Source organism: Phyllobates terribilis, unplaced genomic scaffold (genome assembly GCF_046119375.1).
Source record: "Phyllobates terribilis strain yellow unplaced genomic scaffold, ASM4611937v1 Scaffold_4__5_contigs__length_816908805, whole genome shotgun sequence".
NCBI lineage: Eukaryota > Metazoa > Chordata > Amphibia > Anura > Dendrobatidae > Phyllobates > Phyllobates terribilis.
In genome coordinates, this window is record NW_027362764.1 from 266512229 (window position 1) to 266539012 (window position 26784).

A 26784-nucleotide genomic window follows, 5' to 3' on the forward strand; every position below is an offset into this window, starting at 1 on the left:
TAGACATTAAATTGGGAGGCATGCATGCTTGCTCGATTGCGGCTCCATTCAAAACCCATCTCGTTGTGTTCATTGGTGGAGCACTCATTGATCAGGCATTTCTCACCTATTCTGTGGACAAGTGGCAGATGTCGATGCTGGGAAACCCCTCTAAGCATATGCTCACACGAGGTGTATTTGTGGTGGATGTGGCCGCAAATCTGCAGAATATGTGCACATTCTGTCTCCATTTTTGTAGCAGATTGCAGTGATTTCATAGAGTTGATTGTAAAGCATAAATTTCCACTAAAAAAATACACAATTCCACTAAAATTCATGCAATGAGTGAACTTGGAATATATGAGCCTCACGTATTTCAGCATTTCTGATCTTGGCTGCCCCCAGTACACATTATTACAGTAAAAATAAACTCTCTTCATCAAATAGCAAACAGGAGATTTTATTCTAAACAGAACAGAGTAAAAACAAACTGAACAACAGCAAAAAGTAATGAAGACAAATTACCATGATGTTAGATTGCGTCTGCACATGCAGAAAATGATTAGTGAAAGGTGATTCTCCACCAAACTCCGGTCACTTATTTCTTCTTTTGGACTTACTCAGTGATCCTCCTCAGGCACCCACACAGACGGACATACATTGGACCTTGTCTTCACCCATCTCTGCTCCCTAACTTCACAACCTCCCCGCTCTCCCTAACCCGACAATCATCTACTCACTTTCTCATCTCTGTCCTCCTCACCTGTCACCCATGTCAAGAAACTTGCACACCCAATCAGAAACCTTGCACATCTAGACAGTCACACACTCTCTGACTCTATTCTACCACTGACACCAATATCTTCACTCCACGACACAAACAGCACCACTGCTTCCTACAATGCCACTCTCACATCAGCTACTGATGTGGTCGCCCCTCTCGTGCATGGCAGTGTGACGAAGCAATAGACAACCCTGGCACAACCACCACACTAAAAAGCTTTGTCAAGTGTCCAGGGTCGCAGAGCAGCATTGGAAGAAAACACATTCGCAACATAACCTCACTGTATTCAAACAAGCAACACTCGCTTTCAAATCAGCCCTCACCTCTGCTAAACAGGCCTACTTCACAACCCTCGTATCTTCCTTATCCTACAACCCCAAACAGTTATTCAACATTTAACTCCCTCCTCCGCCCTCCCTTATCTCTGCTGAGGACTTCACTGCACACTTAAAAAATAAATCGACCAAACAAGGCAAGTCTATATTGTTCAACCACCACAACCCCTTTGTATATCAGACCAATGACCTTACCCCAAAACCGCCTTCTCCAACATCACTGAAGGAGGGTTTACTCGTCTCCTCTCCAAATCACACCTCACCACTTGTGTACTTGACCCCATCCTACCTCCTCCCCAACCTCACCCCCACACTCATCCCATCCCTAATACATCTCTTCAACCTATCACTAACTTCTGGTACCTTCCCTTCTGCTTTCAAAGATGCCACAATCACACCTATCTTCAAAAAGCCATCCCTTGAGACAACCGCTAAGTCAAGCCATCGCCCCATATCGCTGCTCCCGTTTGCTTCCAAACTCCTCGAGCAGCATGTTTACACTGATCTTTCCTCTCACCTCTCATCTAACTCACTCTTTGTCAACCTACAATCTTATTTCCGTCCCCATCATTCCACTGAAACTGCCCTGACCAAAATTAGCAACGACCTACTTACAGCCAAAGCTAACTGACAATTCTCTGTACTCCTTCTTGACCTCTCCTCTGCTTTCGACACAGTTGACCACTGCCTCCTACTACAGATCCTCTCTTCCTTTGGCGTCAAAGACCTTGCCCTATCCTGGATCTCCTCATACCTTTCCAACCGCACATTTAGCGTCTCCCACTCCCACACTACCTCCTCATCCCGCCCTCTCTCTGTTGGTGTCCCTCAAGGCTCTGTCCTAGGACCCCTACTCTTCTCCCTCTTCTCCATCCATACCCTTAGCCTGGGACAACTCATAAAGTCCCATGGTTTTACCTATACGCTGATGACACTCAAATCTACCTCTCTGCTGTCCAGAATCCCAGAGTGTCTATCAGCCATATCCTCTTTCTCCTCTCGCTTCCTCAAGCTCAATGTAGACAAATTTGAACTCATCATCTTTCCTCCATCTCATGTATCTTCCCTACCAGATCTATCTATTACAATAAATGGCAACATGCTTTTCCTGGTACCTGACGTCCGCTGCCTCGGAGTAACCCTCAACTCTGCCCTGTTCTTCAAACCGCACATCCAAACTCTTGCCACCTCCTGTCGCCTTTAACTCAAAAATATTTCCAAAATCGGTCCTTTCCTCAACCCTCAATCTACTAAAATGATTATGCATGCCCCCATCATCTCCCACCTCAACTACTGTAACATCCTCCTCTGTGGCCTCCCTGCAAACACTCTAGCACCTCTAGTCCGTTAACTCTGCTGCCTGACGAATTCATCTCTCTCTTCGCTACTCCTACGCTTCTCCCCTATGCAAATCTCTTCACTGGCTCCCAATTCCCCAGCGTATGCAGTTCAAGCTACTAATACTGACCTACAAAGCCATTCATAACCTGTCTCCTCTGCACATCTCTAAACTAATTTCACGATATTTTCCCTCACGTAATCTCCGGTCCTCCCAAGGCCTCCTTCTCTCCTCCACAATTATTTGTTCCTCACCCAATCAACTTCAAGACTTCTCCCAAATATCCCCTATCCTCTGGAATTCTGTGCCCCAACACATCCGATTATCTGCCACATTTGGATACTTCAGACGGAACTTGAAAACCCATCTCTTCAAGAAAGCTTACAGCCTGCCATGACCACGCTGCCTCACCACCACCGGATCTGCTACAACCCCCCAACCTTCTGTCTCCTTCCCCATCATCCTGTAGATTTAAGCCCGCAAGGGCAGGGTCCTCTTCCCTCTGTACCGGTCTATCATTGTTAGTTTGTTAGTTTGTTTACTGTAAGCGATATCTGTATTTTGTATGTAACCCCTTCTCATGTACAGCACAATGGAATCAATGGCGCTATATAAATAAATAATAATCTAAAGTAGAGTACAAGTATGAACAGATCAAGTCCTCGGAAGAGTCTCTACAAGGACTCGCTCACACCAGCGTACACATTGGATAAGTGCTATACAATTTGTTATCAGTTAGCACTCAGATCAATGTTATTCAATAGGGCAGTGCTGAGGGCAGATTTTTTTTTCACTTACAGAATCAGTCAGCGGGAAAAAATAAATAAATATCACAGCATACTGCAATTTCACTTTGAAATTGGAAGACACTCGCCCATTCAAGTCTATGGGTGCATGGAAAACATCCGAGTGCAGTCCGATTTCGGCAGACTCACGGAATGGAGAAATTTTATTGTCTACCTGCTCCGATTAGCTCATCAAAGTGAAATCGGATCACACTCTGATCAGAGTATCATTAGTATAATCAGCCCGATTCTCTCAGATGACCGTAGCCTAAAGGTTAAATACTGACAAGACATACACTTAATAAAATATCTTCAGATTTACACAGTCAGCCTCAGGAGCCTGAAGCATTAGTTCCCCTGTCACATACAAAATAGTCATCTTGATTTATGCAGGACACGCAGAGGATTTGTCCTTGGATCCTTTTTCCTTTGGACAGTAAAGCAACAATGCAATAATGAATACATATTCTTTGTTTAGGTAAAAAAAAAAAAAAAAAAAATCTTGGAAAATGGATTTAACCCTTTCTGACACGGCAATGTTCAGTTTTTACACTTTCGTTTTTCCTTCCCCTTCTGACAAATCCATAGCTTTTTTTTAACTTTTCAACCACAGCCGTATGACAGCTTGCTTTTTAGTGGGACCAGTTGCAGTTTTAAATGACACCATTCAGTTTACCATTTAATGAAGACGAAAACAAAACATTCATTTCCAAGTGCAGTGAAATGGTAAAAAAAATAAATACAATTTTAACCTTGTTTTTTGGGTTTCGTTTTTACAGTCTTCAGTGTACTGTAAAAGTTACCTGGCAACATGATTCTTCAGATCAATACAATTACAGCAATATGAAACATGTATAGTCTTTATTTAAGTTGCAGAAGAAAAAAAAAAAGAAAAAAAGAAAAAAAAAATCAGAAATTTACAAAATTCGCCATTTTCCGAGACCTGTTTTCACTTTTCCATCAGTGAAGCTGTGTCAGGGTTTGAGACTTGTGTGGTGAGTTGACATTTATTTATACTGTTTTAGGTTAGATACAAAGTTTTGATCTCATTTTTTTGGCTGTTTTGTAGCAACCAAAAAAAACAACATTTCTGGTGTTCCAATTTTTTTTTTCTCTATGTTGCTAAACGATCAGGTTAATTTATAGATTTTTTGTTTGTATCAAATTAGTGGGTTTTTGTTTTATTTTATTTGAGGAAAAGAGAAGAGAGAATTCAAATTTTTTTTTTTTTTTTTTTCAATATTTTTTTTTACTGACTTATTTTGCAGTCTCCATAGGGGACTCTAACTCACAATCGTCTGGTCGCTTATACTATATAGTGTACTGCAATACAACAGTACTAGTAAAAATCATGGGCCGATGAATGCCTGGAATGGCGAGCCCCTAGTTCACATGCGTTTAATGACATTGTCAGAGATTAACAGTGGCCTTTAAGGGGTTAACCGCAGCTCTACCCGCTGCTGTTAGAGGCAGATGATGGCTAAATAACAGTCACTATTGGCCTGCATTGATAGCATGCGCAGTTACTAGGCATGCAACAAAGTACGTCATGTCTGGAAGGGGTTAAAGTGTACCTCCACTAATAATCTTCAGTCAGATTTAAAACGAGTATCCCCATCTCCAAGCTCCCACCCCAATATGCAGTGGGTTCAGTAAGAAGATTAGCAATTACCTCCAATTAGAAATGTAGTATGGTTCTTCTGATTCGCTATGTTGCTCAACCCACTAACCACTGTCACTATATGAGATATACCTAAGCTACAGCAACGCCTGCACATGGGGTAAGCGACAGAAATGTAGTATAGTTTTTCAGATTCACTAATTGGAGGTAAATAATAATATTACATCTACTACATATTGGGATAGGAGCTTGGAGATTGGGATAGGAGCTTGGAATACCCCTTTTACATTAATTAGAACAGTACTTGTGCATGATACTCTATATTGAAGGCAAGATTTTAAGTCAGTTTTTTGTTACATGTGAAAACTGTTTTTTAGTGTACTGGACCCATTTTGGTCTGTGAATTAATATTTTTTCTTCGTGCAATAAGGATTGTAAAAACTTAGCTGCTTCTATCCATTAAACAGTAAAATACGAAGAGCACACGGACGACATCAGTTTTTTATTCATGGGCCAGTGACTTGCACTGGTGTGATCTGCAACAAAGTAAGGGTATGTGCCCACGATGCGTATTTCATGCGGAAATTTCTGCAGCGTAAACGCATGATATATGCATGTTAAGCCCTCTGCCATGGTCCCCTATGTAATTCCGCAACTGTAATGCCCATGCTGCGGAATTTTCCGCAGCGTTTTTGATGTGAGGAAAATTCCGCAGCATGTCAATTCTTTGTGCGTTTACGCACGCAGAATTGCCATCTACAATGCAGTAGAAAACGCAAGGCAATTCCACACGTGCAAAACGCGTGAATTACGCGCGAAAAACGCACATACCCTCAATTGTGTTTCCAGTTTAGGGCGTTTTTTTGCAGACAAGCCGTTGTGTAGAAAAAAAAAAAAAAAAAAGGACATGAAAGGTGGGTCTGTGATCTATCCGTAAAAAAAAAAAAAAAAAATGGTAGCACATGTACCAAAAATAATCTGACTTGTGAAAGAGCCCTAATGGGGGAAGGTGGAAAGTGGCTGTCTCCACTAGTGTTTCTACATGTTCAATGTCAGACCAGGAAGGAGCTTGATATTGAAAAGACCTCTTTAAAAATCGAAGAGCCATAATGTCACATGTTCTTTATGAAAATTTACAAGAATAAATATTATTGTACAAGAAGGATTTCGGCATCTCTTTCTTGAACAATATAATCAAATACTCTGTCGTAATATTAAACCACTGAGAATTGAAGGGAATAATGACATGTGTAAAGAGATAGGAGATATTAGTTAACAAGAGAACAGTCAAACGTTGAATTTGATGCGCTGGAAGCTAAAAAAAATGGACACGCGAATGGATGTGAGAAACTATGACACAGCCAAATTCAAATGGCTGGGTCAGATTAGATACATAACTGCAGGACTTGTGAGCCCACCAAAAATGATGCAAAGAAAGACTAGCGAATAACCAGCATGAGGGTCATGGACCAAAGGCTCATTGATGCATGTTAGATGCACAGCCTAGATTTGATGGTCCCATAAGTAGTTACTTTAGCACAAATTGCAAAAAGTTCATACTGGCTATGATAGAAAGGAGTTAAAACATACAGTGCAACACAGCTTGCCGGTTTTGCCTTTCTTTTACATCATGAGGATTCCTGGGCCTGTGTAAGTGGCTTACCTCTGGCTGAGATGGAAAGAAGGCAAGCCAGCGGAGGTGATATTCTAAGCAATGCTTTTCTGGGAAACTTTAGATCCTAGCACTCATATGGATCTTACTTTAACATGCACCACCAGCCTACCCATTGTGAGAGATCAAGTACACCCCTTCATGCAATAGAATTTCCTAATAGTAGTGGCCCATTACTGGACTCCAAATTCTTCACAACTCAGTCCGATCAAGTATCTGTGGGATGTACTAGGAAAACACTTTTGTGGAAGGGCTTTTAGGAATCAGACATGTTCAGAGGTCTTGTGAATGTATAAGCAATTCAAGTTTTTGTCTATTGTGGAAATTCACTATTCAATATTGTCGTCAATAAAGAGATGAGGAGGATGACAGATAATAAAATACCTAGTGTGATGTAGCGAAAAACTTTGTTTAGTAGTGTTATTCCGCTATAAATCACACAAAACAGTTTTCAGAAGAGTTTTGCTGTAAAGCTAAAAAGAAAAAAAAAAAAAAAATCACCCACTTTCTTCCAATTCTCCAGTAGGAAGCAGCCCAACTTCCCCTAGGTTCCAGCTTCTGGCATATGGGTGCTTCCTCAAACAGACTGACAGTCTATCTTATTGTTTCTTAACTGGCTTACTAGGTCAGCTTCCTGCAAACTGAGAAGGGCATCTGCACACATTTTCAACTTGTAAGTAAAGCTGGCTACAAATATGGGATTATTGTTCTAATTCTGAATGCAGTTTTTATTATTAATCCAGCATCTGATAATGTAGAAAGTGGGATATCTTGATATTTGTTTGTAACAAATTGTAATACAATGTGTAAAGTCACAAGACCAGAAGCAGAACAGTAAAAGAGGTAACCAGTTAAAATTAATATTTAAGAAAATAAAAGTAAGTCCTCGGGCATCATTTTTTCACTGGTGACTACCATCTGTGTTTTTCACAGATAGCACACATACCCATTATAATCTATGTACATGTCCATGTTTTTTTTCTCTGAACCGTGTGTTTGCATAAAAAATGTGGACATGTGAACAGTTCTATAAATTATATACTCTGGAGCTCCCCTTTAAAATTAAATAATGAAATATATAAAGCTCTACATTTTCAAACTAGGGTGTTTTTCTTCCTAGGTTTCGCAAATCAAACATTAAAGAGGACATATCAGTAGTTTGAGCATGTTAAAACTGCTGAAATGTCATGGAATAGAGGCTGCAGAGCTGAGTAAAATGTAGATTTTTTGTTTTACTTCTTTCTGTTGCAGAGATTTTAGCTTGTAAAGTTTAGGTTATAGTTCAAGCAGAAATTTGTCTTTGGGGGTGTGTACTCTTCTGATGTACCTAAATCCTATTAGTCCTTTCCTTTTTTCTGGAGATGATATTTTCTATGTCTTAGATGACAATACTACTGCTAGAGCAGCACCTGCACGACCTTCTGCATTTTTCATCAGGGACACTGTTTGCTCATCCCAACTTTATATAAATTGTTTAACACAGAGCTTGTCCTTTCAGAAATAAACACTCCGAGCATTTTCCTGTTTTCACTCAAAGCATCTTTTCTACTATATACGAAGGCACAATATTTTGCTCTGCATTACATAATCTGAAATATACTGTATACATATAGGCACACAATTTATGTTTTAAATGCAATGTTTATGTGTTTCATTTATGCATCACATATACAAGCACTAAAATTGTCTCCACCATCCCCAAACAGAGCGACAGTAAGGAACGTGGCAGCACCATTTTACAATAAATGAAATCCATGAAATTGCTGTTTGCAGATGTAGTACAGTTGTTTACTTCTAGGACTTTGAAGAAGCCCATGAGCTAAACATTTAATGACAAACATTCAGAGAAGCATTTATAAAAGATTGGGGCAGATGAGTCAGTCTGAAGTCCAGTGATGCAGGAAAGTGCAGCATGTTTACAGTGCGTCGCGACAGCAAGGTTTTTTTTATGGTCACTGACAGTTTACTTGCGCTGTGGGTTATATTATACGTAAGCCAGTTATAAAACACAGGCAACATTTTCTTCTCCAAAAAAGTATTAACCAGCCAATTGCAGATCTACCTCAGATACAACCATTGTTTTCTGCAATTTGTTTTTAGATACGTGTCATTTAAACCTTGATTCTTTGTTCTTGCAGTCATCAGTCCTAAAAGCTCAATAAATAGCTTTTGAAATTATTAAAGAGGTTGTCCACTACTGGGACAACCCCTTCTAACTCTGTTCACCCCTGTTAAAATAAAAACACTTATACTGACTGTGGAGACACAGGGGTCTCCCGTGGGCATAATACTACTACGACAACACAGGGTGAGGGTAAGCAATAATGTATTGAACCACCAAACAGAAAACAACATATAGAACAGTCCAAGCAAAATGCCCAAGATGGTGCAAAATTACAGAGTCTCACCCTTCCGCTGACTCACCGAGATTAAACCCGCTGCGACTTCGGGGCTTCCAGGGCTGACTACCCCCACCAGTGGCACCCCGCTTTTGGAGGGCACCCACAGAGAGGAAGTAACAACAAGTTTAGGAAGCTGACAGTCCATTGAGGTACATGACCAGGTGACTAGAGGGTCCCAACCTGGCTTCTCCAAACGTCGCCATGGGATCACTAATATTCAATGGAGCAGATCTGAGTTCTTCCAGCTGGGGTCATGTCCCCTAAGCTGACATCCTGTAGTCACATCTACATCCCTCTTGATGGAGCCATATTGCCCTAGCTGTTACAAGCAATTCACGCTGATTCTTCTTGCAGAAGGATAGAAATTCCTTTTTATATCCACATCTGTGGCTCAGGTCATCATCCACAGGTCAGAGGGGAGGTGGGATGAGTTTAACTCTCAACGTTTGAGCATTTAATCAAATGGCATAGTTCATCCTTCTCTGTTTTGCGGGTGAACAAGCCACAGGGCCCACACAATAGTCAATTAACATATTTAGCAAATATCCATTGTTCAATGATCCCGGAGTCCCTGTCTTACATAGTTAGCAGACAATAAGTTGCAGTCAATCAACTCAAGTGTCAACATTCAGGCTTACACAAGTAATAGTCTGTGTTTCTTGACCAAACAAAGAAAAACACAAATTCAAAATTCAGTATAAAGATAATAGCATATGTCTCCTGGCCTGCTGAATTTACATCTGTATAATTAAGATTAAATGCGGTGTCGTCACACTCACCTCCCACGCCTTTCCAGCGTTGTCGGCATTCTCGTTTTTGGCGCTCGTGTGAAGTTAGGGCAGGTGAGCCCTGGCACCAATCAGCGCTGGCATCACTGTCCCCATCTTCGGACGTATACATAATGAAAATGAAATGAGTTAACAGCCGCAGCCCTGACTTCCTCTTGATTACTCGTAGCGCTGATTGGTCCCAGGGCTCACGTGACGTTAAAGCCTCACGGGAGTCCCAACACTACTGGAACGGCGCAGGAGAAGAGTATAAGTGTTCTTTATTTTAACAGGGAAAAACATTCAGATTGAAGAGGGGTTTTCCTAATAGTGGACAACCAGTTTGATCACGTGTCAATATTCTGCATCAGTAATTGAAAGCCAGAATCAGGAGTGGAACCTACAGAGAGCAGAAGTCGCTCCTGCTTTTGATTTACAAATAGGAATCATACTTCAGAAACAAAAATTATGTAGCTAAAAAGAAGGAAGAAATCACATGGATACTTTAATGGTAAGAAAAATTTAAAATAGAGGAGTTAAGAAAAACCCATCTAAAATGTTATATTAGGACAATATGTGGTAATAATTAGGTTGGGGGTGTCATCTCACAATCGCAACAAAGGACACGTGTGGACTGAATTCATTGAACGCTGTCTATGAGATACTGTAATACTGTGCAGGTCACAGGCTAGTCCAAAGCATGGCACACACACAGTAAGGGCTCGTTCATGAGTGGTGTTTCTTGTATGCAAGACAACCTCTTCTGAATCTATACGTTTCCCACCAGTAAAATAACATCCATACTTACCTACGATGCCCTTCCAAGTGATGTCAGCACTGGCTCACCTGGGGTGCCACTTCGTTCTGTTAAGAGTTTAATCAGTTTGTCTTGTAGGCAAAAAAAAAAAAACACTGATGGAGGTCCTCTAGCTTCCCCTATCAGTCTGTGAAAAACTGACAGCACACAGATGGCATCCAAGTGCTACCTGCTTTTTTTTTTCCAAAGACTTGTATTGGCGAGTTGGATTCTTTGCTTGGATCAAAATTGGACATGTCAGCATGTTTCTGTATAGTCCACAAATATACTTGGGCATGTGAACAGCCCCATAGACTTTTATTAGTACAAGTTCTGTGAAAAACATGGATAGACTCTTACTTAAAAAACGGACATCTGAATGAGCCATAACGGACTACTTCTAAATACAGCCTCAGAGTGAAAAGATATCAATCAGTGCACAGTCTTAGGCCCCCTTCAAACATCCTGAATTTACAGATACTGGAAAAAGAATTACTGGTGTTATCCGTGTCTACGTCATTCTTGTGCCATCTGTGTGACACGTACCGGAACAGAAATGACACATGTTAAGGTGTTAAAGATGTGCAGAGAGATAGAAAAGTGACTTGCTTGTCTAGTTTTAGTCTAAATGTATTAACCTAATAAATCAAAAAAGTGACATAGGATCCCCCCTATTTTTGGTAACCAGCAAAGGTAAAGTAGACAGCCGAGAGCTGGTCATTGGACCTTCCTAGCCTAAAAATACCAGCCCACAGCTGCCCCAGAAGTGGAGCATTACATTAGGTGCTTGGCGCTTCACCTTCGCTCTTCCCGATTGCCCTGGTGTGTTAGCAAATGGGGTAAATGGGTTTTGGGGTTGAGGTTAGCTGTGAATTGTCAAAATACACAGCTGGCATCAAGCTCTGGTGTTAGTAATGGAAAGGTGTCTATCAGACACCCCCCATTGCTAACCCAGTAATCAATATTATTTCAAGAAACACTACCCCACACTTTTCCCGGTTCATCATTTATTACAAAAAAATAAAATAAAATCCCACGCAGGTCCAACATATCCCAGGGAATCCGACAGTCCACAAACGGAAACCTGAAAAACATAAAAAGAGAGAAATAAAAACAACACACTGTCCCTCGTTCACCAATCTATTATAAAAAAAAAATGTTCCCATGCAGGTCTGATGTAGTCCAGTGCTTCCCATGCAGTTACCCGAATGCAGCAACGGATTAGCAGTAACGTTACTGACGTCACCGCCCATCACAGTCGCCGGCTCACGCTGCGTTAAGCGAGTCTCGGCAACTGTAATGAGTGCTTGCTACTGCGCATCACAGTCGCCAGGTCTTGCTGAGTGTAACGTGACCTGGCCACTGATGAGCGGTGACGTCAGTACCGGGCGACTCTGAATAGTGGTGAAGTAAGTAACACAAACCGGATTTGAGGAACGTCGGGGGAAGCACTAGACTACGTCGAACCTGCATGGGAACTTTTTGTTCTAATTAATTGATGAACGAGGGAATATGTCTTGCTTTTCTTTCTTAGTTCATAAATGGAAACCTGAAAAACCTATGTCAGATTGCTTGAACAGCGTACAAGTTTTTCTAAATTTTTTTTGAGTGTTTAGTCAAAAAGTATTTTTTGGTGGTGTTTTTTTTTTTTTTTTTTTTTTTTATTACTGGGTTGGTAATGGAGGTGTCTGATAGATTTGCAGAAAAATAATGTCAGATTTATTAGCAAAGTAATCCAAAAATAGTGATATTTCAGTCGGGAGGACCTTTTTCAGACAGATTGCATATGATACACTGCACGTAACAGCGCTAGGGGAATAGGGATTCAATGCCCATAGGATATGAACATATCCTATTGGCATTGAATCCCTATTTCCCTAGCGCTGGGGACCGAAACGTCACTGTTTTTGGATTGCTTTGCTAATAAATCTTACACTACTTTTCTGCAACTCAATGAGTGACGGATTCTTTCTTCAAAACCAGGGCTTGATGCAAGCTGTGCTTTTCGACAATTCACAGCCAACATCAACCCCACGCCCCATTACCACAATTACCAATACACCAGGGCAATCGGGAAGAGGGAAGCACCAGAATTCGCTCATCTAATGTGATGCTCCACTTCTGTGGTGGCTGCAGTCTGGTAATTTTAGGCTGGGAATGCCCCAATAACCAGTAACCTTCCCAGCCTGATAATATCAGCTCACACCAGTCTGCTCTACCTTTGCTGGTTATCAAAAATGGAAGGGGGACCCCACATCATTTTTTCAATTATTTATTAGATTAATACATTTACAGTAATCTACACACGCAAGGCACTAATTATATATCTCGCGGATATCTATCATCTATTTAACCCATACCTATCTATAGCTTTGCACATCTTTAACATCTAAAATACCTGTAATTTCTATTCCTATATGTGGCACATGGACAGCACACATGTCATCCGTGTTTTCCGTGCGGCTGGAAAAAAAATCCAGACATTTCTACGTGTGGGTCACACAGTCTGTGTGAAAACAAGGACATGTGCGCAGTCTCAGATTATAATGGGTGTGTAAGTGTCTCCGATACGTGTGAAAAATGACACCACATGTACTGGAAACAGGACATGTTAAGGAGGCCTTATATGGAGAATACAGTGATAATACCTACGTATAGTATGGGCCTGACCCTACACTATATAGGGATGGTACAAAATCAGAAAGATCAAATCTTTTTACTAAAATTAGTAAACTATGATATTTACATCATGATTTCTTATACCACATTTCATATTCAATTAATGGCAAAAAAATACTATAAAAATTGATTTGTTAATTACCACATAATAAATCCTACAATTGACATCTACCATGGTTCCTATAACAACCAAATCGATAAAATAGCACTGGGTTGCATGACTTTCACATTACTACATTTAGACAGTATATGTGTAATACACAGAATATTTCTATTTTTTCCCCTACGTTTTAGCCTTGCTTATGTGTATTTGTACATTTACCCACCAGTAACAAATCTGCAATGATCATGGCCAGTTATGCAGTATCGCAGTTTGGCTCAATGCCACCAATAACCCATAGTTATATTACTGAGAGCATAACCTTACTTCTTCCCCATTACAATAGATACGGTACTTTCTGAATTCCAGAAACCTTATACATTATCTGTATAAATTTTACCAGCACAAATATCTGCTTCATTCTAATGAGCATTAATGATTTGTAGCTTTTTATTTCCAAAATGGAAATTATATCACTGATAATATCAAAAATCGTGGTCCACCAATGAAGCAGTATTGGTTTATATAGACATACAAGTGCATCTCACTAAATTAGAATATCATCAAAAAGTTAATTTCAGTTCAATACAAAAAGTGAAACTCATTATATAGAGTCATTACAAACAGAGTGATCTATTTCAAGTGTTTATTTCTGTTAATGTTGATGATTATGGCTTACAGCTAATGAAAACACAAAAGCCATTATCTCAGTAAATTAGAATATTTTTTTAAAAAAAAGGCTTCCAAAGCATTTAAAAAGGTCCCTTAGTCTGTTGCAGTAGGTTCCACAATCATAGGGAAGACTGTTGACTTGACAGATGTCCAGAAGGCAGTCATTAACACTAAGTAAATACAAAAGTCTACAGATGGGGGTTGTGCTCATAACCCAACACCGTGCAGGACACTTGGAATTTGCCACAGAACACTAGAACTGGCAAAGTCACCAATGGCGCCCTGTGCTCTTCACAGATGAAAGCAGGTTCACACTGAGCACATGTCACAGACGTGACAGAGTCTGGAGATGCCGTGGAGAGCAATCTGCGGCCTGCAACATCCTTTAGCATGACCGGTTTGGCAGTGGGTCAGTAATGGTGGGGGGTGGCATTTCTTTGGAGGGCTGCACAGCCCTCCATGTGCTCGCCAGAGGTAGCCTGACTGCCATTAGGTACCGAGATGAGATCCTCAAACCCCTTGTGATACCGGTTGGTGCGGTTGGCCCTAGGTTCCTCCTAATGCAGGACAATGCCAGTCCTCATGTGGCTGGAGTGTGTCAGCAGCTCCTGCAAGATGAAGGCATTGAAGCTATGGACTGGCCCGCCCGTTCCCCAGACCTGAATCCGATTGAGCACATCTGGGACATCATGTCTCGCTCCATCCACCAACGTCACCTTGCACCACAGACTGTCCAGGAGTTGGCGGATGCTTTAGTCCAGGTCTGGGAGGAGATCCCACAGGACACCATCTGCAACCTCATCATGAGCATGCCCAGGCGTTGTAGGGAGGTCAATCAGGCACGTGGAGGCCACACACAATACTGAGCCTCATTTTGACTTGTTTTAAGGACATTACATCAAAGTTGGATCAGCCTGTAGTGTATTTTTCCACTTTAATTTTGGGGGTTACTCCAAATCCAGACCTCCATTGGTTAATAAATTTGATTTCCATTGATGAATTTTGCGTGATTTTCTTGTCAGCACATTCAACTTTGTACAGAACAAAGTATTCAACGAGAGTATTTCATTTATTCAGATCTAGGATGTGTTATTTGAGTGTTCACTTTATTTTTTTGAGCAGTGTATGATTGGCCGGAAGTCCTTACCTGCAGAGCTTGGCTGTCTATCTGTAGTGGCCGCAGCGGGGTACTACACATCCGCCTCTCAATCAATTGAATAGGAGGCGGATGTGCGGTAACAAGCGCTGGCCACTACAATTTGACGGCCAAGCACCGCAGGTAAGGACTTCCGGCCAATCATACATTGATGCCCTATCCGTAGTAGCACTTCCAGCCGGCACAGATAACAGCTTATCGGCGGGGGTCCTATGGATAGGGCATCATTGTGAAAGTAGTGGACAACTCTTAACCCCATAGAGAATCTATGGGGTATTGTTGAGAGGAAGATGAGAGACACCAGACCCAACAATGCAGACGAGCTGAAGGCTGCTATCAAAGCAACCTGGGCTTCCATAACACCTCAGCAGTGCCACAGGCTGATCGCCTCCATGCCACGCCGCATTGATGCAGGAATTGATGCAAAAGGAGCCCCGACCAAGTATTGAGTGCATTTACTGAACATACATTTCAGTAGGCCAACATTTCAGATTTTAAAAACATTTTTCAAGCTGTTATAAAGTATTCTAATTTACAGAGAAAATGACTTGTTTTCATTAGCTGTAAGCCATAATCATCAACATTAACAGAAATAAAACACTTGAAATAGATCGCTTTGTTTGTAATGACTCTATATAATATAGGAGTTTCACTTTTTGTATTGAAGAACTGAAATAAATTAACTTTTTGATATTCCAATGATATTCTAATATTTGATGATATTCTAAGTTAGTGAGATGCACCTGTAAGTGGTGGCCAGATAAAGACAACTACTGTATTTGAGCTTCATCACTCTTGACAGTGAATAAGGCAAATAACCCAAATTTTGAAAAACGGCTACGTATCATTATTCCTCAAATACCAAAGGTTATACTAGGCACTATGCATTTCAGAAGTGTATCTGCCAAGCCCAAATTACTTCTTTGGACTGTCAGATAGTAAAAGTATCGATCCAAAGGTCATGATCCCATTGCTCCAGAACCCAGTAGAGTTGCGCCTTACAACAATCCAAGTGAGGCTTGCCTTTACCCATTCTGATCTTAGGATTGTGTGCAGTCGATCAGTAAAATAAATGAGCTTCCGTAATTGATGTCACTTACCAAAGCAGTTTGGGACTCTGGTGCGTGATTCAACAGACGAAAAACAATTTTTACAAGTCATGCATTTCAGTACTTGGTGGCCTGCTCAGCAAGTTTGTAGTCCACGCCTTCATGGCCGAGCTGTTGATAGATGCTCCTCCAATGAACAATAATATTAGAACTTAGTTGACCGGGACAAATCTAGGTCAGGAATTTGATAAACTGACATGAAGCAAGGTTGATATCCTTTGACACCATGTCACAAGTTGCTACCAGTATATGTTTATAGATATTTTATAGTTTAATGTGGAGCAGCTACAGAACCTCAATGAATAGAAGAGCTGTCTACGTACTTTGGCCATGGAGAGCATAAAGTGTATAAGGATTTACAAAGCATCAGGGCCCCGATTCATTAAGACTGCAGTGAAGAATGCCTGGAGTAAGATTTTCTGGCATAAGGTACCCCACAGCTAGTCACGAATTAGACGAGCTAAGGCATCATGCCCTTGTCCCACCCAATGCAGCAGAATTGGGCAAAACAGGTGTGAAAAAAAAACAAGTCGCAAACATCAAAATGCACCAAAATTTTGCAACTTACATCAGACTTCTGGTGTAATCACCTTGATAAGTCAGAGCCTAGGTGTCTACAGTACATATAAACCTGTGGCCAGACATATGCAACTGTACGCCTCCACTTTCTACTCAGCTGGTGCTCAGTTTTGAAGAGTGAAGGATGAAAGCACACCTTCCCGATTGTAATGGAGAGTGCCACATACAAGACGTGTCCATGTTAACAATGAGAAACCCTTGTTTCTCTGAGAGTTGATGACTCCAGGGGAGAGTAACTCATTAGGTAATCATAAGTGCTTTTGAGCAATTTGTTTTGTACACTACAAAAGTTCAACATTTATATCGGCTTTCAGGCTGGTTCCTATTTCTGATGGTCCATATTTCAATGCATGTCTATGGGTCAAAAAAAAAAAAACAGGCGGCACACAGATAACATCCATGTGATATTCACATACTGTTTGTGTATGATAAAAACTGTTCAACACTGATAGTATAAAACGACACTGACAAACCGCTGAAAAAAATCTGATCAGAAACACTGATTAAAATTGATCCTCTTTTTGCATAGGAGAATAATCAATGATGTCTGAATGAGCCCTAAGACTGATGGCGTTTTCCAAAGATAGACCACTAAAGCGCCAATCTTGCAGATTTTTTTGTATTTAACCCTCAGATTGGTATCACTAACCTAAGCCATGTATTTTACTCACCAGCCAGTCTTCTGTTCTCAGTGGCATATGGCTACTTCATGTCATTTATACAAGTCGTTTGTTCATGGCTTTGCTGTATAGATATGACAATAAGCTTGTGGGAACTACTGTACGTTTGAACCAACCATTTTATAGGCTTTCTAATGAGAAAACTGTTCAATAAGACCAACTACATGCCTAATAATACACCAAGCTTATCAGTTCATGTAATAAAAGTAAACGAAGTAGTAAAGCCTTGTTCACACACTTTTGATTATTTTCTCAGTTAAATCTGAACAAAGGACTTCTTTTTTATGCAAGGTATAAAGTGAAAGGTGAAGCCTCCTAATTGTTTAATTCATCCATCTTATAAAAGAAGAGTCTTGAATTACAACTCTTTGTCCTTACCGCAGCTCCACCCTACACAAGCACCTGTTCCTGGCCCTGACTAGTAAAGCCTGCACCATCACCATACATTCTCTTTATGAAAACTTGTCATCTATAGAGCGGATTTACATTTCTTGCAGCGTCTTATGTGGGATCACGAGAATGAACATCACTGACAACCTAAATACTGAAACCACATGTGTAGCTGGCTGCACATCCTGCTTATACAGCGCACAAGCGGAAATCTCTAATCGCAGCAGAAGGAAAGTCACTTGTGACAAAGTGCAATCATGGTAAAGTTTGTATGTCCAACTCCAGAGAGTTACTGATGTATGGCTAGTAGCACCAGTATAATGGGCACAGCTGCTGGAGTAGCTACATCTCCATAGTAGTCTAATACTGTTACGTAATGATAAACACACTGAAGAAAATATTGTCTGTTTTATTCTAACCTAAATCTAGTCAGAAATACTTAGCCTGGCACTATATCAACAGAATGGACACCATTCAGATTCACTGCTGGTGATTATTCATCTTCTGTAGTCTCCAGAACGAGTTACATCCCAGGTGTGTATCTAGCTTCAGTGACTTCTGACGATGCATCCGCTTACAGATTAACGAGCACTTTTCTGGTTGCTTACACCAAATAAAAAGGGCATTCTCAACTTACTAATTTATAGCATATGTATGGGATACATCTGAAATATATAGGTCCCTCTACTGTAGAGAACAGATGTCCCCCAGAGCCGCCACCTCACCAGCTAGCCACAGGCGTCCCCCAGAGCCGCCACCTCACCAGCTAGCCACAGGCGTCCCCCAGAGCCGCCACCTCACCAGCTAGCCACAGGCGTCCCCCAGAGCCGCCACCTCACCAGCTAGCCACAGGCGTCCCCCAGAGCCGCCACCTCACCAGCTAGCCACAGGCGTCCCCCAGAGCCGCCACCTCACCAGCTAGCCTCAGGCGTCCCCCAGAGCCGCCACCTCACCAGCTAGCCTCAGGCGTCCCCCAGAGCCGCCACCTCACCAGCTAGCCACAGGCATCCCCCAGAGCCGCCACCTCACCAGCTAGCCACAGGCGTCCCCCAGAGCCGCCACCTCACCAGCTACCCACAGGCGTCCCCCCAGAGCCGCCACCTTACCAGCTAGCCACTATCCATACTGGGAATTTAATGTGTTTATATACCATAATTGGACACCTATAGAGAAACATCAAGCATCAATGCTAAGAGCCGCACCACCAGGTTGCACCCACAGTCCCAGTAAAACAAGCTTTGATAACATTGGGGAGGAAGGGGGGGGGGGGGTTATCATGCAAGTTCAGTAAAGTCAGGGGGTCCTGCTGTACACCCTACAATGTGTGTGTCTCAGCTACGATGGAAGGCTGAATACAGCTGTGGCATCATTGACTATAGCTATATGTTATCACATGAGCCAGATCTTCTGGGATCAGTTATGAATTAGTTCCACACATGAAGTCCACATCCACAGGCTTAATCACCATGCTTTGGGTTTAAAAGCCTCATCACAGGTCAATTTACAGATTTTTTCCAAGGAGTGCTCAGTAGCTCTTCACCATCTTCTACACATTGCCAAAGTCAGCTCTCGCCTATGGTGATCCATCCTCTAACAGCAATATAGAAGGGTCTCACCTGCAGCCCTCGGCTATGCAGAATACAGGACGGCAATGTACCTACATCAGTGCAGGCAGGAGCAGCACCACAGACAATATAACGGATAAACCCTGTGGGAGGATTTCTAGAAGATCCTTTCTATGTATATGTATTCCACCCCATTAATAACAGACAGAGTGGTGATGGAAGGGAATGATTGACATACTTCAGCAGCTTTCTGACATCCCATTACCCCAAGAAACACACCTGGTTGTATAGGAACTGAAGTGCTGTACCACTGAGTGTCCAATGAGGACAGAAACTATAACCCCAAGCATGTACTGATGCCATGAAGATATATTCACACCTGCACCATCAAAAGACAGAAACTACAACTCCCAACACGCACTGACAGCATAAGACTAGGTTCACACCTGCACCATCATAAGCCATGCCAGCTCCCATCAGCGGGATGCAAAGCAATTCCTGCACCAAAGCAACAGAGACCCCAATATTGGTTATAATGCGGAAGTGACTACAACTCCCAGCATTACCAGGGTCTGCAACCAGCAGCTCTCCAGCTGTGCAGCACTTACTATAGCCAAACAAGAAGATAGTGACCTGCAATCTGTAGTTAAAGGAGAAAACGACCACCCCAGGGGGCTCAGCCAGCTCTGGTGTGGACAGGACCCGGCAGCCCTAGGCAACACTACAACTCCCAGGATGCCCGGACCACCTGACAGTGATCCGCAACCTGGAGATCTCCAAGTGCCCTATCAAGAGGACGGTCAACTATGGCAACGGAGACACTACAACTCCCAGCATGCCCTGACAACACAAGGATGAAGGAGCAATGACTATGGGGAAGCAGCCAGGCATCTCGGATGGACAGAGAGGATTAGTAGGAAAGTTGGATGGATCCTGAGGTCTGTGGGGAAATCGGAGAGCAGAGATGTGTATGGGGAGAGAACAGCCCACGGTATGCCAGCGGGGGAACTACACCTCCCAGCATGCCTTGTAACACGTGTGGTGCACTACAGCTCCCAGCATGTTCTCTGAGCGGAGGCACGGGCACAGGAGCGGGGGCAGAGCACAGCTGTGCGCAGGAACTTCTGCCTCCGCCGAGAGCCGCACACAGCAGGAAAGTTGCTTTTCGGTCAGTCTGCAGCTGCACCCGGTGTGTCCCCCAGTGTGCGCCCCCCGAGCGCCCGTGCCGCACATCACACTGCAGCGGAGCCGCATACACTCCGCACTCCCGGACACCGGCACACTGGGCTCCTTCCTCTCAGGCATTACTAACACGCCCGAGCTCTCTCCTCAGCACTACGGACACAGTAGCGGGTCAGTCCTACCTGAGCGCAGGGCAGGCTCCTTCCCGGGCAGTTATAGCCTCAGCCTCCTGCCTGGTTCAGCAGCTGCAGAGTCTTAATGGGGAGGGGGAGGAGCCAGAGCGGGGGTGGAGCCACCAGAGCGGGGGGCGGAGCCAGGCATTGCATCCTGCTTCTTGCCCGCCTAATGCTGAGGAGGTCGCTGAGCTGCTGCTGTCACATCGTGTGATGTCCTGTGCGACACCCGGCATGTCCGCCCTAGTCACCGAGTCTCATCCTGTGCTGCTGCCTCCTGCTACAGGCTGCACCTCTGCTCCTCAGTGCCCGGCTCCTCCATTGTGAAGTAGTCACTCACTCCAGGGCAAGTTGTATCTGTCCTGAGAAAGATGGGTGATGAGCAGCATGGCCGCCCAGCGCCCCTCTGTGCCCAGTCTCCAGTTACCGCAGCGTCTCTTCTGCCTCAGCTGGTCACAACCGATGACAGCGCTGATACAGACATGTCGTGCGGCTTTTCCTCTGGTTTCTACTGCAAACACGGAGCCGGAGCAGAAAACGCACCTGCAGCATGTCTCCGGCGCCTGAAAGGTGCAAGCAGTCACTGTAGTGATGTCCGGCCTCACTGCACAGGACATTGCTTTGGGGTGATCCCAGGACATTGCTTTGGGGTGATCCCAGGATATTGCTTTGGGGTGATCCCAGGACATTGCTTTGGGGTGATCCCAGGACATTGCTTTGGGGAGATCCCAGGACATTGCTTTGGGGAGATCCCAGGACATTGCTTTGGGTTGATCCCAGGACATTGCTTTGGGTTGATCCCAGGACATTGCTTTGGGGAGATCCCAGGACATTGCTTTGCGGTGATCCCAGGACATTGCTTTGGGGTGATCCCAGGACATTGCTTTGGGGAGATCCCAGGATATTGCTTTGGGGTGATCCCAGGACATTGCTTTGGGGTGATCCCAGGATATTGCTTTGGGGTGATCCCAGGACATTGCTTTGGGGTGATCCCAGGACATTGCTTTGGGGAGATCCCAGGACATTGCTTTGGGGTGATCCCAGGACATTGCTTTGGGGAGATCCCAGGATATTGCTTTGGGGTGATCCCAGGACATTGCTTTGGGGTGATCCCAGGATATTGCTTTGGGGTGATCCCAGGACATTGCTTTGGGGTGATCCCAGGATATTGCTTTGGGGTGATCCCAGGACATTGCTTTGGGGTGATCCCAGGACATTGCTTTGGGGTGATCCCAGGATATTGCTTTGGGGTGATCCCAGGACATTGCTTTGGGGTGATCCCAGGATATTGCTTTGGGGTGATCCCAGGATATTGCTTTGGGGAGATCCCAGGACATTGCTTTGGGGTGATCCCAGGATATTGCTTTGGGGTGATCCCAGGATATTGCTTTGGGGTGATCCCAGGATATTGCTTTGGGGTGATCTCAGGATATTGCTTTGGGGAGATCCCAGGACATTGCTTTGGGGAGATCCCAGGACATTGCTTTGGGGAGATCCCAGGATATTGCTTTGGGGTGATCCCAGGATATTGCTTTGGGGTGATCTCAGGATATTGCTTTGGGGTGATCTCAGGATATTGCTTTGGGGTGATCTCAGGATATTGCTTTGGGGAGATCCCAGGATATTGCTTTGGGGAGATCCCAGGACATTGCTTTGGGGTGATCCCAGGACATTGCTTTGGGGTGATCCCAGGACATTGCTTTGGGGTGATCCCAGGATATTGCTTTGGGGTGATCCCAGGATATTGCTTTGGGGAGATCCCAGGATATTGCTTTGGGGTGATCCCAGGATATTGCTTTGGGGAGATCCCAGGACATTGCTTTGGGGAGATCCCAGGACATTGCTTTGGGGTGATCCCAGGATATTGCTTTGGGGTGATCCCAGGATATTGCTTTGAGGAGATCCCAGGATATTGCTTTGGGGTGATCCCAGGATATTGCTTTGGGGTGATCCCAGGATATTGCTTTGGGGTGATCCCAGGATATTGCTTTGGGGTGATCCCACGATATTGCTTTGGGGTGATCCTTCATTCGCATTTGTTCACACCAAGTTTTTTTGTAGAGTTTTTTAAGCAGAAACTAATGGCGAATTCTCCAAATCCTCCTTAAAAATGCAAAACGCCTCAAAAACTCAAACGTGAGAAATTAAAAAAACAGCGTATTTGGTATCACCGTGTCCATAAAAATCCAACATCAGATTGTTCATCCAGTAAGAGAAATGTAAAGGAAAAATACCAGAATTGAGGTTTCCTTGCTCACTGCACCACCCAGAAAAAATGCAATCAAAATATAGTATATACTCAAAATGGTACCAACGATAGTACCGCTTGGTATAGCGCCATTGACTGAAAAAATAAAGTTATGTGTCTTGGAAAATGGCGACATAAACCAACTGTTTATTTTATTTTTTACAAATTTCTGACTTTTTAAGCCTCTGAAACTAAGCATGTTCGGCTTTGCTGTAATGGTGCTGACCAGAAGAATCATATTATTACCTGGTCATTTTTACTGCACAATTAAAACGAAACCTAAAAAACAATGACAGAATTGTGGGGGGTTTATAATTTGACCTCCCTTTGAACTTTTTTCCTGGTTTTCAATACATTTATATGTTAAAATGAATGGAGTTAATCAAAGCTACAACTCAACCAACAAAAAACAAGCCCCATACAGATCATTTATGTGTTCGAAAAATACGCAAATTGCTTCTTCAGAGAGAAGGGGGACTAGAACTCTAGCGCCACCTATAGGAAGTAGCAATCCTAAAAGTCAACAATCAACCCTTTAATATGTCATATGACTTAGGATAAAAGCCAAAACAAAATCTCAATTTGCAGACACGGTATTTCATGTTCCTGCACCTGATCAGTGCTGGGTGAGAAGCGTCTGACCGGGACCCAAGGGGTAACGTTTCTCGTGGAGAGAAACCATGCAATGCTCCTCTGGGAAATTAAATATGCAAATTGCCTAGAGTTCTAGTCTTCTTCTTCTCTTAAAAGGAAGTTTGCATATTTAATTTCCCAGAGGAGCATTGCAAGGCTTACTATTTTCTCCACATTGGCATGCCAGGCTTGGTATGTCACTTTTCACAAGGAGAAATGTTATCCATTGGATCCCGGCCAGATGCCTCTCACCTAGCCAAACCAGATCTCACACTTTGCACTGATGAGGGTCAGCTCCACCATGGCCAAGACCGAATAGCTGTCTAAGGACACCAGGGACAAAATTGTAGATCTGCACAAGGCTGGGATGGGCTATAGGACAATAGACAAGCAGCTTGGTGAGAAGGCAACAACTGTTGGAGCAATTATTAGAAAATGGAAGAAACACAAGATGACTGTCAATCTTCCTCGGTCTGTGGCTCCATGCAAAATCTTGCCTCGTGGGGTAAATATGATTCTGAGAAAGGTCAGGAACCAGCCCAGAACTATACAGGAGGACTTGGTCAATGACCCTAAGAGAGCTGGGACCACAATCTCAAACAATACGGTTAGTATCACACTACGCCGTCATGGATTAATAGGTCAACCTGCTCACGTCAGCACATGTTCAGGCATGTTTGAAGTTCACCAATGACCATCTGGATGATCCAGAGGAGGCATGGGAGGAGGTCATCTGGTCAAATGAGACCAAAATAGAACTTTTTGGTATCAAGTCCACTCGCCGTGTTTGGAGGAAGAAGGATGAGAACAACCCCAAGAACACTGTCTCAACCGTGAAGCATGGTGGGGGAAGCATCATACTTTGGGGGTGCTTTTCTGTAAAGGGGACAGGACAACTGCACCGTATTGAAGGGAGGATGGATGGGGTTATGTATTGTGAGATTTTGTCCAACAATCTCCTTCCCTCAGTAAGAGCATTGAAGATGGGTCGTGGCTGGGTCTTCCAGCATGACAATGACCTGAAACACACAGCCAGGGCAACTAAGGAGTGGCTCCGTAAGAAGCATTTCTAGATCCTGGAGTCTCCAAACCTGAACCCAATAGAAAATTTTTAGAGGGAGCTGAAACTCAATGTTGCCCATCCACAGCCCCTGCTGCACTGCAGCATATGTCTGACCTCTATAATTGCAAAGAAAGGTTTCTGTACCAAATATTAAGTTCCGTTTATCTGTTGTATTAAATACTTATTTCATGCAATAAAATGCAAATTAATTATGTAAAAATCATACAATGTGATTTTCTGGATTTTTTTTAAGATTCTGACTTTCAGTTGAATTGTACCAATGATAAAAATTACAGACTTCTCCATTCTTTGTAGGTGGGAATACTTGCAAAATCTGCAGTGTATCAAATAATAATTTTCCCTGCTGTATATACATGACAATAAAGCGCTCTATAAGAAATACCAGAAAGAACCTAATCAAAAATGTATCTTAGAATATCCATACAAGCCACCAATGTTGCAGCCCCCTATGAAGGGAGAGAGTGGAGGACCGCACGCGTTACTCCACTGCCATGTGGCTTCCTTAGGGGTAAAGTGCTAATGCATTATGCACAGTTGGTATATAAAAGGTAATAGCAGAGCTGTGTATAATCAAATCAAAAATTACCCATAGCAGCGTGACATGAGGCCAGGGTGAGAGAGTTCTCAAAATGCTGTAATATAACAGCGGTGTGTTTGTCACGATGGACCGCATAGCTGGAAGATGCCCGTGACATAGCTGTCCAGGGTGACAGGAACATCCAAGTGCCATAATAGAGAGCACAATATAGAAAACACACACAATCATGTCATACAGGAGTCAGATCAAAACATGGGGAAATTATTAGAAAGATATATATGCATACAACACTACACATTTGAAAGAATATACAACACAGTGTACAACTCAATTTGCATAGTATTTGGATAGAAATATAATGTAACCTTTACTTAATCCATTCTAATCCTCAAATAAGTAAAGGTTACATTATATTTCTATCCAAATCCTGGTTGTTTACATATTCTGCATTCCTTTTTATTATAGTGGATAATTGGTGCCCAATATACACCATATTTCTTTTTTGTCTCTATTGCATTTCTTTGGGTGTATGGCACACTATCCTAAATTATTATTGTTGTGGTGCCAGTTCATCTCCTCCATCCATATATTATTTGCTATAAGAAGACACTTCGGGAATATGCCAGCGGTGTTTTACCTGAAGTGTCTTTTCTGACATCTTCATGGACGTCTTTTGCGGTGGCTTTGCCTCCAGCATCTTTATTCAATATTGTATACAGTGGTGGCCAAAAGTATTGGCACCCCTGCAATTTTGTCAGATAATACTCAGTTTCTTCCTGAAAATGATTGCAATCACAAATTCTTTGGTATTATTATCTTCCTTTAATTTGTCTTCAATGAAAAAACACAAAAAGAATTGTCCTAAAGCCAAATTGGATATAATTCCACACCAAACCTAAAAAAAGGGGGTGGACAAAAGTATTGGCACTGTTTGAAAAATCATGTGATGCTTCTCTAATTCGTGTAATTAACAGCACCTGTAACTTACCTGTGGCACCTAACAGGTGTTGGCAATAACTAAATCACACTTGCAGCCACTTAACATGGATTAAAGTTGACTCAACCTCTGTCCTGTGTCCTTGTGTGTACCACATTGAGCATGGAGAAAAGTAAGAAGAGCAAAGAACTGTCTGAGGACTTGAGAAACCAAATTGTGAGGAAGCATGAGCAATCTTAAGGCTATAAGTCCATCTCCAAAGACCTGAATGTTCCTGTGTCTTCCGTGCACAGTGTCATCAAGAAGTTTAAAGCCCATGGCACTGTGGCTAACCTCCCTAGATGTGGATGGAAAAGAAAAATTGATGAGAGATTTCAATGCAAGATTGTGCGGATGGTGGATAAAGAACCTCGACTAACATCCAAACAAGTTCAAGCTGCCCTGCAGTCCGAGGGTACAACAGTGTCAACCTGTACTATCCGTTGGCGTCTAAATGAAAAGGGACTGTATGGTAGGATACCCAGGAAGACCCCACTTCTTACCCCGAGACATAAAAAAGCCAGGCTGGAGTTTGCCAAA

General features: G+C 42.8%; 1 protein-coding gene across 2 annotated transcripts in view; it reads right to left on the minus strand.

The window, feature by feature from the left end:
- Positions 1–20908, minus strand: part of ELMO1 (engulfment and cell motility 1) — a 525215-nt gene extending 504307 nt beyond the window's left edge. For both annotated transcript variants that reach the window (XM_073678246.1, XM_073678245.1), the window contains exon 1: positions 20775–20908. The gene's annotated coding sequence lies outside the window, so the exon portion shown is untranslated. The remainder of the gene's footprint in view (positions 1–20774) is intronic.
- Between the last annotated feature and the right edge of the window lie 5876 nt (positions 20909–26784).